Genomic DNA, 18232 nt, shown 5'->3' with positions numbered 1-18232 from the left:
ATTTGAATTAACATTACAAATTTTCTACTCTATTAATTTCATCACAAGTCCTTTTATGCAATTGAGTAATTAATTTCAATTCTCAATAAGGGCTTTCATTAAAGTATTGCTATTGTTGAAACCCTATTTTCCTCAAAAGAACGGGTGGGACATTCTCTGGAAAGGCATTTAAACTGTTCCTCATATTTAGATAAAGTTAGTGATTGAAATTACTCATATATTATTCAATTTAAATTCTGTGATGTTTCCAGCCCCGTATCTAAAATTAAAACGAAGGCTAACTTTTCTCACAAGCTGATAGAAATAATGCAGCTCTCATATCTCCTCAGTAGCCAGTTATATTGATTTGCATTCGTATTGTAGTTATCTATAATAAAATAAGTTAACAAACCTTAGCTGATACGCTCTACTTAATCATTTCATTTGTAAGTAAATGCGAAATACAGGTGACAGCCTGTATTTATTTATACATTGCCTTGGCAGCATGAGATTTAATTGTTCTACTGTGTCTCATAGAATTGAAATCTTTTGTTCCCTTTTTCTTATAGTGCCTACGAGGCACTAACAAGCACCACAGCATTTTATGTGTGTGCAAAGACTGTGGGAAAACAGCATGCACGATCCCAGGTCTCCAGGCTCTGCAAGGGGAAGGCAGGGGGGAAAGAGGTTGCTGTGTAAGACCTTTGTGCTTTGAAGTTTTGGTTGCCCCAGGTGCCTCCCCCATGGGATCTTTTCCGTGCTGCTTCCAAATCCTATGTCCCACTGCTGGGTCAACACACAAAGAAAGCAGCAGCACTGCCCTGGGGGATGGAGTGGCCACAGATAGGAAGGTCCCTGCCCCGAGGGACAGAGGCCAGCTCATGTGGGCACTGCACACTGCCCTCGGTGGCAGCACCACCTCACCTGCCTGGCTGCTCCTGGGGGACCTCAAAGACTCCCACAGCTCTTCTGTGGGGTTTCTGGCTGGAACTTGGGGAGGACGTGCAGTGTGACGTAGGTGCCATGTTGTACAAAACGATGTGGTGTCCAAGGACTGACACCCTGCCCTGAAGGCTGAGAACAGGGCTCGAGTTCTTGCAGACACGGTAACTGCTTTGTCCAGGCTCCGGAGGACTGTGACAAGTCTACATGCTTATTATCTGACTTCCTGAGCTGCTTTTCAGAAGCAAGCATTTTTTTTTCCTACAGAAAGAGCAGAACATGGTATCTGTTCTGTAAGAACAAACATGAATTTTCTGTCCACAGTTTGACAAGGACTAAAGGGCAGCGGTAAACAGCAAAGCTTCAGATTCAATAAGCTACTTAAAGCAGCTGTGCAGATGCCTCTAGCCAGCAGTGTGCTCATTTCAACAGCTGCATGGCATAAATAGAAACTGCTCGCTCTTATCTCTCGGCTAAATAGATGGCTGTGGGCTTTAACCCCTGTAAGGGTCCTGTACAGTTCCTTCAGGAATTATTTAATGGAAATGCCTCTAAGCACGTCAGTGACAAGCTGCATCACCAGGAGACCTGCTCCAGCTTCCTCTTTTGTACATACCGAGAGTCCTCAGGTCTCTGCTGTGGTGTGAACTAAGGGAATCTGACCCGCAGTTATCCCAATGTAGACATAGCCTAGAACATTAAAAATTAAACAAAATCAGTTATTTAACTGAATACTCGACGTATTTCCTAAAACACTTCGTTGTGCCCAGAGTATATCCAGGACTCACAGGCACAGTACGAGGCAGAGCTCACATGCATTAGCCACCTGTACACCACAGTGGTCTAGCCTGGTTTTGCAGCCCTCAGAACTTCTGACTTCTGCAAGAGCAGCAGTTACAGTGTCCCTGAATGCCAACACACAGCTCCACACACAGCAATGTGGCTCAACATAGGGAACACGCAGCTGGCTCCAACGTATTTGGATACCCTGAACCCCAAGTTTTTGGTATAACAGCAGAGTCCTGTTACACCAAACAGCAAACAGACAAAAAAAAAAAAAAAAAAAAAAAACAGTTTATGTTGCCAACGGTCTGCAAGGACTGTGTGTTGAAGTTACTACGTGACCAAACCAAATCACACTGCAGGTCAGCAACCCACTGGGCTCTTGCTAAATGCAGTACTTGATATATTTTCAAGCAGTGTGATCCCTAAGCAGGGAGCCATGGACCACATGTACAAGAATCACTGCATGGTATTTTCTGTACAGAAGCAGGGCTTCCCTAACTATAGCAAAGACACCTTCCAAGACGAAGAAAAAAATGTCAAGGGAGGACTTTTTCCACTATCTGCTGAATTAACAATATGTCAGAGTATTATTATAAAGCATTGCAATCAAAAGTTGAGGCATGAACTATAAGAATTTCTTTTAATAGAGAAGTCCCAGGAGGCTGCTCATACATCCTCTTCTCCGCGCTGAAAAATCATGATTCATCCAATGCTCTGAAAAGTGATTGCTTTTCAAATTGAAAAATCATAGCAAACATGGATGCTACAAATATTTCCAGATGCAGCTTTGTAATTAGCATCAATAGCTACTCAGTGCATTATGCTAATTGTGTTACCCAAAAAGATGCAAATAATATGAAAAATGGGGTGGGCCCATTCTTAGCTGCCTTTACAGTGTTGGGCAATTATCCAATTAGACCAAAAGATGCCTCGAGGCTAATTCCTGCCTGGATGCTCAAGACAGCCAGGCATTTTTAGAAACATTACTGATGGTCTGGAAATGCAACTTATTTGTAAAACTGCATCATCTGTAAAGCCAGAGGTCCCTAAGACCTCCGGATAAGATGTGAGAGGTAGCCATTAAGCAAAAAGCTTTACCAGTACAGACAGCTGGCAAAACAGAAATTTCAGGGGATTTGTAACGGGATAGCAAGCTTTCTACCCCTATGTCACTGGTTGAAATCCAGTCCAGATGGGAGATGAAAGTAATTGAGTGGCCCTAGCAGCTGGCCAGCAGCCAATACAATGGGCTTCTGCTCTGTGGCCAGGTTTAATGGGTCAAGTCCCTGCTTCAGCCCCCAGGCATTTCTGCAGGAGGGAGCACCTGCAGGGAGCACCCAGAAGCTCAGTAGAAGCAGAAATGAGCTGTGCTCCTGTTAGAAATGGCTCAGGATTCAAATTAGGATTAAATAAAAAATAGGATTTATTAAAAGAATATAAAAGAATAGAGGTAAGCAAACAGCGCTGGGTGCACCGGGAGTCTCCGCTCCACCAGGACGCACACCAGTTACATCAAGCAGCTGATTTTTATGCTCCTAGACTAATACATATTCATTATTACTTCTAAAAAAAACCAGGTTATTATAATTAACCTGGTTTTTTTAGAAGTATTTCTAAATTATAGAAATTCTATTCATTCTATAATCATTCTATTATAATGGCAGCCAGGAGGGCCAACCGTGTCCTGGGGTGCATCAAGCACGGCATCGCTAGTAGGTTGAGGGAGGTGACTGTCCCGCTCTACTCTGCGCTGGTGCGGCCTCACCTCGAGTACTGTGTGCAGTTCCGGGCACCACAGTATAAAAAGGACATGAAACTGTTGGAGAGTGTCCAGAGGAGGGCTACGAAGATGGTGAAAGGCCTGGAAGGGAAGACGTACGAGGAACGGCTGAGGGCACTGGGCCTGTTCAGCCTGGAGAAGAGGAGGCTGAGGGGAGACCTCATTGCAGTCTACAACTTCCTCGTAAGGGGGTGTCGAGAGGCAGGAGACCTTTTCTCCCTTAACATCAGCGACAGGACCCATGGGAACGGGGTTAAGCTGAGGCAGGGGAAGTTTAGGCTTGACATCAGGAGGAAGTTCTTCACAGAGAGAGTGGTTGCACACTGGAACAGGCTCCCCAGGGAAGTGGTCACTGCACCGAGCCTGACTGAATTTAAGAAGAGATTGGACTGTGCGCTTAGTCACATGGTCTGAACTTTTGGGTAGACCTGTGCGGTGTCAAGAGTTGGACTTGATGATCCTTAAGGGTCCCTTCCAACTCAGGATATTCTATGAATTAGCTTCTGGGGTCCAGTCCCTCCTACTGGAGCATGCGCACCAGTCTCCTCTGGGGGTCTCTAGGGGTCTTTCATGATGAAGGTTCATAGTCTTCCTCTCCAAGTTTTTTTCTCGGCCTTCCCCTTTGTACTCCTTTGGCACCGTACCAAGTTTATAGAACATTTTCTGCAGGTCTTGTCTCCCAGCCATCCTTCAGCTTTTTTCTTCTTCTTAATCTCTTGGCCACCTGGCCAGATATCAGAGGCTTGCATAGTATCCCATAACAGTCACTAGTTGTTATCAGTTGTTCTGAAACCCCCAGACATCAAAGACTTCATACAAACACAAATAACTTTCTTATTGACACTTCACCAGTAATTAAAACATTCCTCACCAGCCATTCACAGGGACAGTCACACCTATAGCCATGTTAAGTTAATCTTGAAGAAGACAGAAAAAAAAAGGCTGTAACTGTTAGAAACAGAAGTCCGGAATAACAAAAGCAAACAGGTTCATAAATTTGAGGAGTATTTTCTGAAGACTTGATAAATTGACTAGAATGAGGGGGAGACTGGGACACACTGCATCTGTGGTTCAAGAATTAAATTGCCAGTGCAGGGCCCAGAGGCAGACAGGACTGTTCTTCATGGACACGAATTGTTAACACATTCCTAACACTCCTAATAAGCTTTCCCTTGTGTCTGAGTCACTGTCCTGAAAGCCAAGGAGCTGTGTAGAGCCCACAATCTACATTACAAGCCAAGCTTCATCATCAGACCCCTGTTTCTCTCAGCTGGGGTCATGCTTGCAGCAGAGCCAAGACAGACTTTGAGAAAAGCTTTTGTAGTTCGTGTCAGTGCCTGTGAGCAGCTGAACTATGAACTGAGGGTAAGGCTGTCAAGGTTAACTGAAAAGATAGTAGGAATGAAGAACTGAAGCTGTGTCGTGGACTGAGAACTGAACAGTGTCACCACTGAGAGCCTCTTAGAAAGTCCTTTAAATAAAATCAAAGCTCATGAATGTGAACACTTGGTTGTCTGTTTCTACTCCCGTGAAAGAACACAAGAGGACAACTACCACTTGATCATGGTTTTTAACACTTCTTATATTAAATACCATGCTTTAGTTATTACTTATTTTGGCCAAAAACATATCTTTCTCCCTCATGTACAACTTACTTGGGCGAAGATTGGGCAGGGAAGGTGTGTGCACCTTGTGCAAGCCCTGGAGACTGCTCAATGCCAGAAGAGTTACAGAGGACTGATGAATGCTTACACCAGTTCCTAGACTTGGGATCAAGAAGGAACTACCCTACAGAAGACTGTTAATAAGCCCTGGGGTCTTATTCATCCTCCTGTAAAGGAAGACTCACAGCACACTCCCATTGAGCATGTGCATGTTGCAGCTGCTAAGTGACCTGCTGTTACAGGTAGGTCTGGTGTCAGAGCCCGTGATCTTGGCTTTCTTCCTGGACACATCGCAGTCACAATCGCTAATCACCAGTGCAAAGTCCCTTAAGATACTGAGAAGTGTTTTGCAGTGCTGGGAATAGATGTATTATGGATCTGTCCACATGAAGTAGATGTGTATGAAGCTCTTCTGCAGTAGCTCAGGATTTGAAATCCTGAGGCAAAGTTCATTACTGGCACTGCCACCATTTTGGGCAGCTCTCTTGGGAGCAGCACAGGACTGCTTCATGTTTCAGCTCCACCTCCAGCCAGCAGTTAGCTGCAGAGCCCTGTCCAAATGGGAAAACAAGCCTGGAGCAGCCGGTGTCCCTTACATGGCTGTGTGGGGTCAGGTGGCACCAGGGATGCCATTACCCCCCCATCCCGTGTTCCTGGCACATGAGAGCTTCTAGTGTTGTGAGCCCCAGCTCTCATGCTCTGACACACCAGGCATACGGCACGGCCCTCAGGGCTTCACAATGAGTCTTTTATTTCGCATGTAGCCCTACCACGCTGCACATGGGATTCAGTGGCACAGCTGCTAAAACTCAGGGCAGAGCTGCGCAGCTTTATGTTGCTGTTTCATGAACGTACAAATAAGCATGTGGTTTGTCACAGTACAGAAAGGGGTCATTTTCACTAACCCTGCTAATCCTAAATAAGCAGTAATGATAAGCACCTTCTGCAGGCTCTGTTTATAGTTTAATCCACATCTACTCCCAAGAATCAAAAGTAGAAAAATACTGTAGAGGTATTAAAGAAAAGCCACTGTTACACTTTCAGGACATTACACAGAACTGAAGTCAGACATCTTTTAGTGATTTTATAGAGAATCATGTGGCTTAAATACTAGGGAAAGGCTTTGAAAGTCAAGGAATTAGAAGAATCCACCTGACCTGCTCTGCCTGCGGAGCATTCAAGAACAGCAGTGAACACATAGCACAAATAACTGAGGACTGAGGGGAAAAGAAGCCTTAAAGAATGACTGAAGCTCCTAATAAGCTCTTAACTTGAGTTGCACAGAGATCTCCAGAGAAGCCTGTAAAAGAGGCAGATATAAAACAAAGAAAATCAAGATTTAATCTAAAAGAGGGAACTACTCCTTGAAGAGGTATGTCACAGCCTATTAGGGAATATCTAAACATCACTTGGCTACAGAAAGCCCCAGTTCTGTAAGGGGGGGGGGGTTACTCACAAGCTAAGCATCTGTACTTTCAGAGTCGGCATATGGCAAAACAGTACTTCCCAAGCAAGCACTCCATCTTCACTTTTCACTTTAAGACATCTATTAATCACAGGGCAGCTCTATCCCAGGCAGCAATGCATGGTGGTGCAGATCATCTCCCCAGTTCATACCTCAATATAGTATTTCTAGGAAAGTTATAAACTGCAAACGAGCAACAACAGTTATAGCTATTAGAATTTATATTTAACTCTTATGTTCCTGTTTAGAGGCTCATTTTATAAATATGATTAGGGTTCATAGCCAGAAAACCTGACGGGTAACAGACAATCAGGTACAGAGTATAGTGTAACCAAAAAAAAGTAAGTGTATCCCTCTACCATATGCTTAAATCTAGTCCAAAGTGACAAGAGATAAGCTCATGAGTACCAAAACAATAAAAACACTGTGACAGGCAGCGATCACAACACAACAGCAGCACAGCCTAACTCTTAAACTTCTTCACATGTTGTTGTGACAGAGTATAGTCTGGAAGAGGTTTGGGTGGAAATCCACATTAACATTTATATAAGTTTATTAATATTTGCTACAAAAAGCCCAGAGGAATTTAAGAGATCTGTTGTACTGGAATAAAGCATGCATCTTTTGCAGCCAAAAGCATGATCAAGACTAGTGCTGTGGGACAGTCAAAAACAAGCCAAAAACAGTCAAAACAAGACAGACTTCTTGCCTTGGCATGACACAAGAATGCAGGAAGGTTTTTTGCTAAGGACAGAGAGGAGTTCCCATTTCCTCATGGGAGCTTTCCCCCTTTGGTCACAGCTCAGAGAGCGAAGGTGCAGAGGACTGAGTCCCAAATGAATGCAAGTCCTGTTTGTCCCATTCTGTGGTTCTGCAGATGCATGCACACATTCATAATTCAGCACCCTCCATACATTAGTTGATGTTACTTGTCAATATGAAATAGAGTTGATAAGACGTGAGAAGTAGGGGTTGGGTCCATGGGGGCTTGCAACCTCCGTTCTGTATTCCTCCATTTGTGAACGTTTGATTTATCTACCTTAAATTATGCTTCCTGATAGATGCTTGTTTTATTTTTCATATTAGCACTGACTGTACAAACCATTAGTATATGAAATATCTATAAAACAACAGAAGCTAGATGGAAGGAAGGATTTCATAGATGTAAAACTGCTTTAGAGCCCCAGTTGAAAAATGCCACTGCTATTTTGCTGTTTTTCTAAAAAGGTATTCCAAAAGCCCTGTTTTTCCTGAAAATACCTCACTTTTCCCTACTTGTAGCTCCTCCCAGATGGGAGCACAAGGATGGACTGGAGAAGTTAACCAAACAGCAATAACATAGCATTTTCTTGAAAAATACGAAAGCAGGTCACAACTGTGCAGTTTAATTAAGGTATTATCTGTTTTGCAGAGGGAGAAAAACCCTAATCCATGGAGAATTAACATATTTGTTGCCTCCAGTCTTGCCTTCATCCCCACCTCACTGCTCCAGAGACCATGCTCAGAGGAGATGGGTGCCTGTGAGCAACACAGGAGGACCGCAGCCCTTCTCCGGGAGCCCACAGGCTCCAATAACCACACAATCTCAGTAGCAGCAGCTCTGTGCATCACCACTGTAACAAACTACCTCGGGTCAACTGGTCAACACATCGATCACCAGATCTGGGACAGGGGAGCAGGGGGAGACCCGCAGCCTGCTGCAGCCCGTGACCCAGACGTGCCATATGCTCCGCGTGACAGCACCGCGGAGCCTTTCCGCAGTTGACACTCAGCAGAGCCAGCACAGCCCTGCCTTTGGAGGACCGGGAGAAGAAACTTAATTTTTGGCTGCAGACATGTTCCAGGAGCTCAGCAGCACTGGTCTGTGTGTCCTCCCAGGCACGGACCTGGGAAGCGTTCGCCTGTGACTAACACAGTGAGGCTTTGCCCAGTGCTTACAGAAATAGACAGCAATAAGCCAGGAAGCATGAAGCAGGATCTTCACCAAAGCCTAAGCAAACAGCCTGTCTGAAAAGAGGTGGAGTAAGGTGGTCCAACACCCCCCAGTGCAGGGCAGACATCTGGCAATGAGATACAGGTTACGTGAGCAGGGACAGAAGGGACAGTGAAGTCCCAAGTGGATAAAAATAGTGGGTGAAAATTCCACATTAATCTTGGAGGATAAACACTTCACATCCATGCTTCCAGGCACTAGCTTTAGATATACATTCTTTAAAATCAGCTACGTGTTTTATAATGGAGATCACTTCGTGACTGCTTTTACAGCTTTGTTTTTACCATAACCCTATAATTATTAGGCATTTATTCATTTCTACAAAGATGCCATCAAGGATGTGAAGCAACATATATTGCTAACTGAACACTGAATAAAAGCTTGAAATCATTTACATGACTGGCAAGTTTTAAATTCAAGTGTTTTAATCATAAAACAAGGCAAATTAGCATAGAAAGGCAATCAGAGGATATAAGCACTTCTAATTGTTCTTTGTTATAGACCTGTCGGTTACCAGAAGCACAGCTTTTTATCTTCGACTTTGAGCCCAGCCTGATAAACAAGCTGACAGCAAAAAGCTTTTCTCGGTCTTAACCTTTCCTTTAGTACCCTCTGCTGGCCAAAACAAGCACAGACAGCAAAGTCAAAAACCCGACCTCCAGGAATAGAAAAAAAAGGTGCCGAGAAGCCACCCCGACCTTCAGCAGGGATGACCTCATTTGTCACCGGGGAGAAAGCTAACAAGCACACTCAGCCCCAGGTAGGAAAATCGATACAAGGCACTGCAGCTCAGAGCCTAAGCAGGTTTCCACAGCGCAGGAAGTGACACCAGCTCTCCCAGATGCACCATCAGCCCTGTTTGCTTTCCTAGCATCAGCTTTCACTAAAAATAAAATCAGTGCTTAGTCACCTGGACAGATGGGTGAAAGCCTTCGGTGCTTGCCTGCTCCTTCCTCCTCCTGCCCGAGGAGGAAGGCTCCAGCATGGCACCATGACCCCACCTGCTGCACAGCCCTGCTCTGGGGGCACACTGCTGGGAGGGGACAGCACTCCAGCCACCCTCGGGGTCAGGACACCCCTGCCTGGGGCATGGAAGACCTGGCAGGCTGCACCCGCTCCAGGTTTTGCAGCAGGGGACAGGAACAGTAGCCCCCACACATGGCTGAGCAGACCTAATCGTTATCTCTAATCCAGAATCAGGAAACCACAAGTAAGGTAAGCTCTGAGCAGTTGTTCTCAGTCTGTGCTCTGCTCCAGGTTGCTGTCTTCTTTCCAAACCCAAGAAAATGCCTTCCTGCAGCTCCTGTTAGTCAGTATCCTCACCTCTCCCTACAAATTGCTAGGAGGATAGCTTTGACTCAGAGTTGCCAACCGAACAGAGCAGTGCAGTTCCCAGCTCAGCTCCTGGTCAGGGCTCCACTTCTCCTCTCCTGCCATTGCCATGCCCAGCTCAAAGGGGCAAAAGTAAAGACAGTGCTGTCCTCTTGCATTCTTTATTTCCTTCTCCTAAAAGCTGTACAGCCTCACAAGAAGCAGCAAGGCCATGGGACCCTTGTGTCAAGTAAGAAAAAAGTAAGAAAAGCCAAGCAAAAATCCCAGTTTTTATTATTACAAGCAATCCATTTTTCCATACATCTTCTAGAGAAGGAAAATCAAAACACTTCACCGGGAGTTCCCATCAGCACAGAAGCAGAGGCAGGAAGCAGGGGAAGAGGCAAGCATTACAGGCAGATTTAACACAGAAGTGACCACCCTCGCTACTCCACCATAACCACCTCAGGGAAGCACATTGCTGCCAAATGGTACACCACAGTTCAAACCACTGCGACAGGGCTAAACCATGTCCTCACAGCTAAAACCCCAAAGATGTGGCTTTGATTCCTTACCTAGTCTTCCAAGCTGTGCTGTGAACAGGTTGCAGGAGCAGCATTTCGCAAGTCGTGACCTCCTCCAGTGATTGCTGAAGCCCAAAGCAACCTTGGAGCCAGCTGGGCTCTGAGGCAGTGCCTTGAGAAGGAGATGCCTTTGCTGGGACCAGCAGGTACCTGGCAGCTGCTCTGCCAGCCAGGGAGAAGCTCCATCAGCAGCAAGGTGGAGGCCTTGTCACAGCCTCAGAGATTTATTCTTTTACCCTTTACCCCTGGACTATGGAAAGCTCCTGACCACCACAGGCAACTGTGTTGCCTCCCAGATCTCATATGATCCTTCACACAAGGATTTTGGTTTTCCTTCTCATTGTGTCTACACCGGAATTTGGCCAAGACACAGAAGGGGTTCACATGGGGAGGCTGCACTCACCCTTCTCCGGGCCACCTGCCCTCCACCTAACAGCAACCCAGCCACTTCAGCAGCCCAGGACACATCTGAGCTACATCCCAGGGTGTTCAGACAAGAAGCCAGATTATAATGGAGTGAAAACAGGAGAGGTGAGAAGAAATTTTTCCATTGTTCAACTGCTTAAAAGCCCTGTTTCAGTAACAGGCTTGTTGGGAGAGCTTCTGGAGTCCATTTCCAGCTTATTCAGTCCCAGCTTTCCTAACACATCCCCCAGGTTGTTGAGGCCTGGCCACCACCCCAGGTAAGGGCAGGAGCTTTGCCACACGCTCAGTCCTGCATATTCTGGTCGCCTGACATTTCTTAACCTGTCACATGAACTTTGCTGGGCAGTGCAACGACATTTACACCTTTTCCCAAGTGGTTAGTTAATTAGTTCACTCATAAGTACTCTTACATGGTTTTAAATGGTTCTTCCTATTAGCATGGTACAGCATTTATCAAGTCTGTATTTAATTTGCCATCGGGAAGCACTGAAATCTGGGAACTCCTTGGAGTTCCTCTCTATCTCATTTAACATCAAAAACGCTGGTCCTAGCTTATTGTGTAATTTTACCTGGGTCTTAGCATAAAAAACTTCAAGTACATCACAATTAACCCAGTTTTGTGCTGAAATTTAACTAGAACTTTCTCATCACTTTGTCTTTTTAGATGCATGTAAACCGAGATATTGCTTTAATCTATATCTTAGTGCCTTCATCAACCCTTAATAGTGGTGTTGGCAAAAGATTTTTTTGAGATCACAACCCAAGTACACATACCCCCTGCTCAGCTACTATACTTGAAATTCAGCAAGTTAGAGGAACATTATTTCTTTTGTAGAAGTCATTATTCAATCAAGTTTATAGAAGGACTTAATACAACTGCAGCCAAAACGCACGATGGCTGAAGTAAGACTTGAACAACTCCATCTTTTCATCACTATTGATTTCTCACTTTTAAAGATACAGAGAATATACCTTAACTTCAAGCATTGCAAAAAAGCTTTAGGTTTATTTCTTCCTTCCCTTTTGGGGATATTACAGCAGAGTCCACATCTCAGATCATAACAGAAACCACAAACGTGGCCAACAAGAGCTGCAAAAACTTTATTACCTATGCTTTCCCTTGGCATAGCCTGCTGAAACAATTTTCCCCAGTAAATCTTAATATGAAAATCCCCCCCAGCTAAAGGGCAACACATCATTTCTTTAAACTGGGCAGGCACAAAGTTTTGCTTCCTTTCCCAGATGTGCTTCTTTGTTTCCACTCTAAAATGCACTGCACTGCACTTCCACATGCATTACCTGAGGCCCAGGGGACGAGAAGGTACCTCCTGGAGGTTACATCCCTGGAGCACTCCCCATCCTTTTCCAAGCATCTGAAGTCTGAAATAAAGAGCTGGTGTGCTGAGCGCTCAGCAGGCAGCAGGACCTCCTACAGCTCCAAGTTTAAAAATACAACATCAGGGACTCTTCAGCTACATGTTTCATACCTCCAGGAGGCTCTTATGTGGCCACCCAGTTAGGTGCACAACACCAGTGAGCCAGACTTCAGTTACCCATCTTCCTGCCAGCGCTTGTAATGCCAACCTGAAGTTTACAGACTGGATTCCCATCTCACTGAGTTGATTTGTAGAGTGGCTTTGGGGTAATGCAAGCTATATTATGAGATATGGAGAACAAGCTGAGTGACTTGTTAGGGTGGTGACACGCAGATGCCTCACGAAAGAGTCTGCAAAAACAACCCAGGCCAGCACTAGCATGGACAACAGCACTGGCAGACACTGGATACAACCTAGTTTAGGCTCAGTTCCTATTAGTGCTGCTTTATATGAAAAGCAAACAGACTCCAGCCATGTTAATTTACAAGCAAGTCACAAATTACTAGCTATCATACACTAAGTAAGAAGGGTATTTACAAATTACTGCTGTAGAAACTTGCCTGTTTCTGTGGGTATTTTTATGCTCCTCACCTCCCTGAAACGCTCAGATGCTGTAAACCTGAACGACTTGCCTCCCCCACTCCTGGGAGACACGAAGTGTTCCAGGTGAATAGCTGCACTGAGATCACATTTGCCAAAGATCAGAGGGACAGCAGAGAGCCAAAATATTCATGTCTTAGTTCAGCCACAACCAGGAGGCTTTTCAGCCTACACCAGGGAGAGCAATCTGAAGGATTACACCTTGAGAACTATTCCAATCAAATAAGGCAGCAAAATCGCACGTCTAGCACAGATAACCTCCTTTTTGGCCCCACTCAGCTAAATTCAGGAACTTTAAGACCAACTTATCTGACACCAGAAGAGCCAATGTTAGCAGTACATAGATTTGGACAAGAATATAATCTATTTCAGTAACAAAATCCAGCCTAGAACTGATGTCCCTTAAACTCTAATCTCTTCCACACATTTCTACAGATAAAAAACAGGACCGATGTTTTCTAGCATTTATTTGAACCTAAGCAGGTGAGAAACAGAAAAAGAGAGCAGAGGGAGGAGTTGGAAAAGAATCAAGGAAACATATGAAAAAGAAATACCAATTGAAAAAAAAAAAGTACAAATGGCACAATACCATGCTTTTTCTTCTTCCATCTGCTTCTCCTTCATCACTTAGCTCCCTTCCAAACCCCATTTCTATTACTCTCTGCTTCGTTCCTGGCACTGGCAGGCCCAAGCATTCCTAAATCAAAAGTCAGGCCCTCGCAAGTACTTGACTGACTTATAGATCACAGAAATCTTGGAAGCAGCACCCTTGCTGTGTGCCTGCAGAGTTCACTTCTTCACACAGAGCCTGTGCCCACAAGGAGCTTTGAGTAACAGCTCACACACCAAATATTTCTACAGAAAAGAAAGCTTCTTCCTAGCTGGCCTTGGTCTGGTCTCTCAGCAAGGACAGCCATCTAAAGCAGTGTTCTGCAGTTCTGCATTTAAACTCTGTCTGTAAAAGGACCACATGCTTACCTATACGAAGCCCTTTACTCTGCTTTCTGATTTTTAAGTTATTAGAATTTGCTTAGATAATGTTTCTCTGCAACCATATGGACTTTTTGCTTTTTACACAGAAGCTGTAGAAAAAACTCATGAGAATTAAAGCAAGCCAGAGTTAGCAACACTGGCTTTCTTTCAGAAGAAAGCTTTCTTTAATTGATATTTAGCTCAGAGGCGTGTTGCAAACACTCCGGGCACTGCAGTGTTCCCACAATTCTTCAAAGAGAGCTCATCTGCTGTTTGCAATCCACTTTCCATCTCTGCGACACAGATGGGAACACAAAGGTTAACCTGGATGAGTGGATCAGCTGTTTGGTGGATGGCTCAGAAACCCACTACGAGGATTTGGCATGTAAGCAGCAAATCCCTAAAACATTCTGTTAGCATGGGAATCAAATAAATAACCCCTGCTGGGACCCCTAGGACAACCGAGCACACAGTTTCAGGCCACAGGGTACATCTCTTATACATTTTTTTGATAGTCTCATCACTCGAAGGCTATAAAATTGCCTGCTTGGTGATAAGCTACGCTTAAAGCATACGGCAGCCCAAAGACTCCAGAAGCCAGCCATCCTAAGTGCCAGCAACACAAAGCAAAGAAAAACCACATGGAACAAAAGTTACTTAGCAGCCACGAAACAAGCAGGTTATTAGATTTGTGAAGGAGACCTGTAATTACCTACAGCAGTTGTGGGAACCGCTACCACTTGTATCTCCAAAAGAAATTTGACTTTACGAGGCATCACTGGAAGGCTCTAATCAATCCTGAATCTGTTTTGCAAGTCAGTTCAAAGAACAATTTAAGTGTGGAAACAAATACCGTGTCTGTTCCATGGAAAGAAGAGACTATTCTTTATTTCTACCAGCTTCACATTTCCAGCAGATTATCTTTTAAAAAAGCTTTTAAAATACAGCTGCAATCATCAGGCTTGAGAGGTATTACTGAACAGGGAACCATGCAAAGGGATTAACTCCTAATATCATCCAGCTGAACAGCATGAGCTCATCTGGGTTTAACCTCCTGAATCCACTCCATTTGTAGGACCCAACCAAAACCAATAAATCACTGCTAACAATCAGGCAATTTTTATTTTAAACATTAAGGATAAATGACTTCCCTTGCATCTCCATTAAGGAACCAAATTTTTTCCTGGAGAGGGCATATTTATCCATTCACTGCTGCTACATTCCCATTAGTGCCAGGCAAATAACTCATAAGGGATCATCTGACACAGCACATCCCTTTGAGCACAGATTGGCCATGAACAGACAATTTTTTCAATTCATTTATTAGCACAGAGCAAGGACCACAGGGCTGGTGGGGCTGTTTGCAGGTGGAGTGCAATTGCCAGCTGTCACAAGGAGCTTGGGGACAGCATTGCACAGACCACACTCTTGTGCAGTTCCTTGCCTGGCCCAAAGGAGAGCCCTTCCACAAACTGGTTACAGCGTAGAGTGCAGAAGAAAGCCCATCTCCCACTTGTAGTTGGGCTTTTTTTTAATTCATAAACATATTGGAGGAGGTGAAACTGCTCTGGAGGCTGGCTCTGAGTAGGGATGGTGAGAGCAGCTACATGGGAACAGCCCTTGGGTTGCAGCGAGCTCCAGGAGCAAGTGAGAGGTCCAGGCAGGGGGTCAGTCTGTGTGGATATATTGCCAAAGAGATGGCGGAGTAGAATGTGAAAGGCAATGGCAGTAGCTCAGGGCACAAGTTTCTTCAGTGAATCTCTAACAAGGAAGATTGCAGGTCTGAGCTGCTCCCCCTCTACCCTTCCTGCAACAAAAAACACTGAAGTGAAATGAAACATCCAGGTAGCAGGGCTTGGGAAAGCTTTGTGTTTGGTAGAGACACAGGACATGACCACTGGGACATCCAGGAAAGCTCTTTGCTCTTTTCCAGTGACCACGGAAAAATATCTGCCTGTTACCTGTGTCTGCAGTCAGTCTTCATTGCCCAACAGAGTTAGACACCCATTTCAGAAGCAAGGCCGGGGGTCTCCAGTGAAGCAGCAAGCACCAGCTCTCCTTGGGGCAGTCTCTGGGTGCCCACCCTCTGAGGGAGTAGCACTGCCACCCTGGAGGGAACAGGGGGACACAAAGTGCTCTCCTGCCCATACTACAGGAGTAGGCTGGCCTACCCAGCCAGGAGTGTGGGCAGCTCGGCAACACCTCCTCTTCCTCCAGCCCCAGGCAGGCCCATCAGGGTTGGAAGGATGCTGCACAGTTGGTTTTTGGCACACTTACAGAACACCTGAGTTCTTCCCTCTGTCCTGAGATGCATACTTGTTTTGGGACCTTTCATGTTCCCTGCCTGCACTTGGCTTTGAAATGAGGACTCCCTCAGAAACCAGAGCTGTGCACAGCTCCAGCCTGAGCCATCCAGGACCAACCCTGTCCAAATGACAACCAAAGCTAATTAATCATTTACAGTGTGTGTGATTTACAGCGTAATGCAACTAAGAAGAAACAGGATTCCAAGCTGGATGCACATCAGGGCGCAGTAAATAAAGCACTTCTGGCTGCAGGACCCTGCTCCAATCTCCCTGAACCCCGTGGCAGACCCAGCACATCAGCACAGGTGCTGCGGGCTGCACCTCCTCTGCAGCACTCCTCACCACAGCCTTTGTGGGAGCTTCTTTCCAACATTCATCCTTTAATTATAAGCCACAGTAGATATAATTATGTAATTTTTACTGATTAAGCCAATTTGATTGTTTGGGATGATTCAAATAGGCCACGTGATGTTCGTTCTCATGAGGGATGAATGCACAAACACTTGATATGAATATCCATCCTGTGACATCTGAATTGCAAATATTCATGTGTGGCAATGACATTTGCTTGTTTAAAATTGTATTCTAGAAAAACAGTTGCAAATTTATAGGAGAAATCGTGTAGCTGTCTGAACAAGCCTGAAAGGAAAGAGGGAAGAGAAATGAACTCAGGAGTCTAATCCCTATTCAGAGGTGTTATTGTACTCAACTGATACTCGGCACTACTTTCATCCTTTCCACCAAATAACACTAAATAACTCCATGAAGAAACATTATCCTACTTTAAGAACATTTCAAAGGCAACAAGCAAAAGCGGCATCTGCCTTCACTTAAGAGCCAGCATTCTGACCCTTCTCTCCCAATGAAGGAGTACACACCCAAAATAAGAAGCATACAGCCAAAACAGGCAATTTAAAAATAAGATTCAAAAACCAAAACCAGATCGAGGCTTATCAAGCACTTTTCAAGTAATTCAAATTCACTTGCAGGATCCCTACTTGCTGTGTTTGTGCAGTCCCTGCAAAATTACTTTCAGCTGAGGTAATTTGACAAGTTGAATATCAACTTGAACTCCTCCTTTGCTTTTGATCATGGCACTGCATCTGCTGTCTGGGACTTCACCTTACCTTCAGGTTTCACTGTTGATCCCACTGGAAATCATGCACCTGAGAGCAGAGGCTTGCTCCTGGCCTTTTGGGAAAACCAGCCTGCCAAGGCTGTTGCCACACCTGCATCCCTTCTGCCAGCTGTCTGTGCCCCTTGCTGCCCCAGTGAGAAATATGAACGCACAGAGGCCAAGCAGAAGGCTTCAGGTCAGTTCTCCCTCACTGCATGTGCCAAGTTTGATATGGCAGGTTGGCTGCCAGTGCAAAGGATGCTGCCCAGTTATAAGATTAGCTTTGCCAGCCTCAGCTGCCTCTCCCTGCTGCAGCAGGTGGTTGGCCAAACACTGGGACAGACCAAGGATGTGTCAGAAGACACATACCCCACTGAGTACAAGAACTCAAATTGCATGCAACAGGCTTAGCACCCAGATATGGTAGGGGGATCTCTACTTTATAAGAACTTAGCTCTTAACACTAAAGATTGTCTCAGGGTCCCCTTAGCACTTTTGCTAACATCAGGAAGCAGCAAGGACTGGTTGCTCCCTAATGGGCAGGGAAACAGGCACAGCAACAGAGCCAGCAGGGCAGAGGGCTCACCAGCCAGGCCCCCTCCTGCAGTAACTGAGCAAGACAGGCCAGATCAAGCAAGCTCATGGTGATGGGTCAGGTCCTAAGCCAAGCGAGGAAGTCAGCCTGCAGGGCTGGAGCACCACAGTACCACCAGGCATAAGCAGAGGCAAGCTGGGAACCAGCACAACGCAACACAGCCCTAAGAAGAAGTGAAGGCCCAGGGCTGAGCTTAAATAGAGCTCCTGAGCCCATGAGAAGGGGCTGCAGGTGGAGCCCCCAGGTGGGGCTGGTCAGGGCTGTTAAGAGCTACTAGTGGCCTTTGGGCCCTGACAGCACCCAGGAGCATATGGCATGTCAAGCCCTCCTGTACCA

General features: G+C 45.4%; 1 long non-coding RNA gene across 3 annotated transcripts in view; it reads right to left on the bottom strand.

Moving 5' to 3' along the window:
* The window catches only part of LOC137859559 (uncharacterized), a 100160-nt gene that overhangs the window by 33640 nt on the left and 48288 nt on the right, over positions 1-18232 (bottom strand). For 2 of the 3 annotated variants that reach the window (XR_011098374.1, XR_011098375.1), the window contains exon 4: positions 1538-1611. This is a non-coding gene — a long non-coding RNA (uncharacterized lncRNA). Of the gene's footprint in view, positions 1-400; positions 1183-1537; positions 1612-18232 lie in introns of those variants that run through there. The other variant, XR_011098376.1, reaches the window with a different exon arrangement.

Source organism: Anas acuta, chromosome 7 (genome assembly GCF_963932015.1).
Source record: "Anas acuta chromosome 7, bAnaAcu1.1, whole genome shotgun sequence".
Classification (NCBI taxonomy): domain Eukaryota; kingdom Metazoa; phylum Chordata; class Aves; order Anseriformes; family Anatidae; genus Anas; species Anas acuta.
The sequence above is the reverse complement of the archived record's forward strand: the minus strand, read 5'-3'. Positions and strand labels throughout refer to the sequence as shown.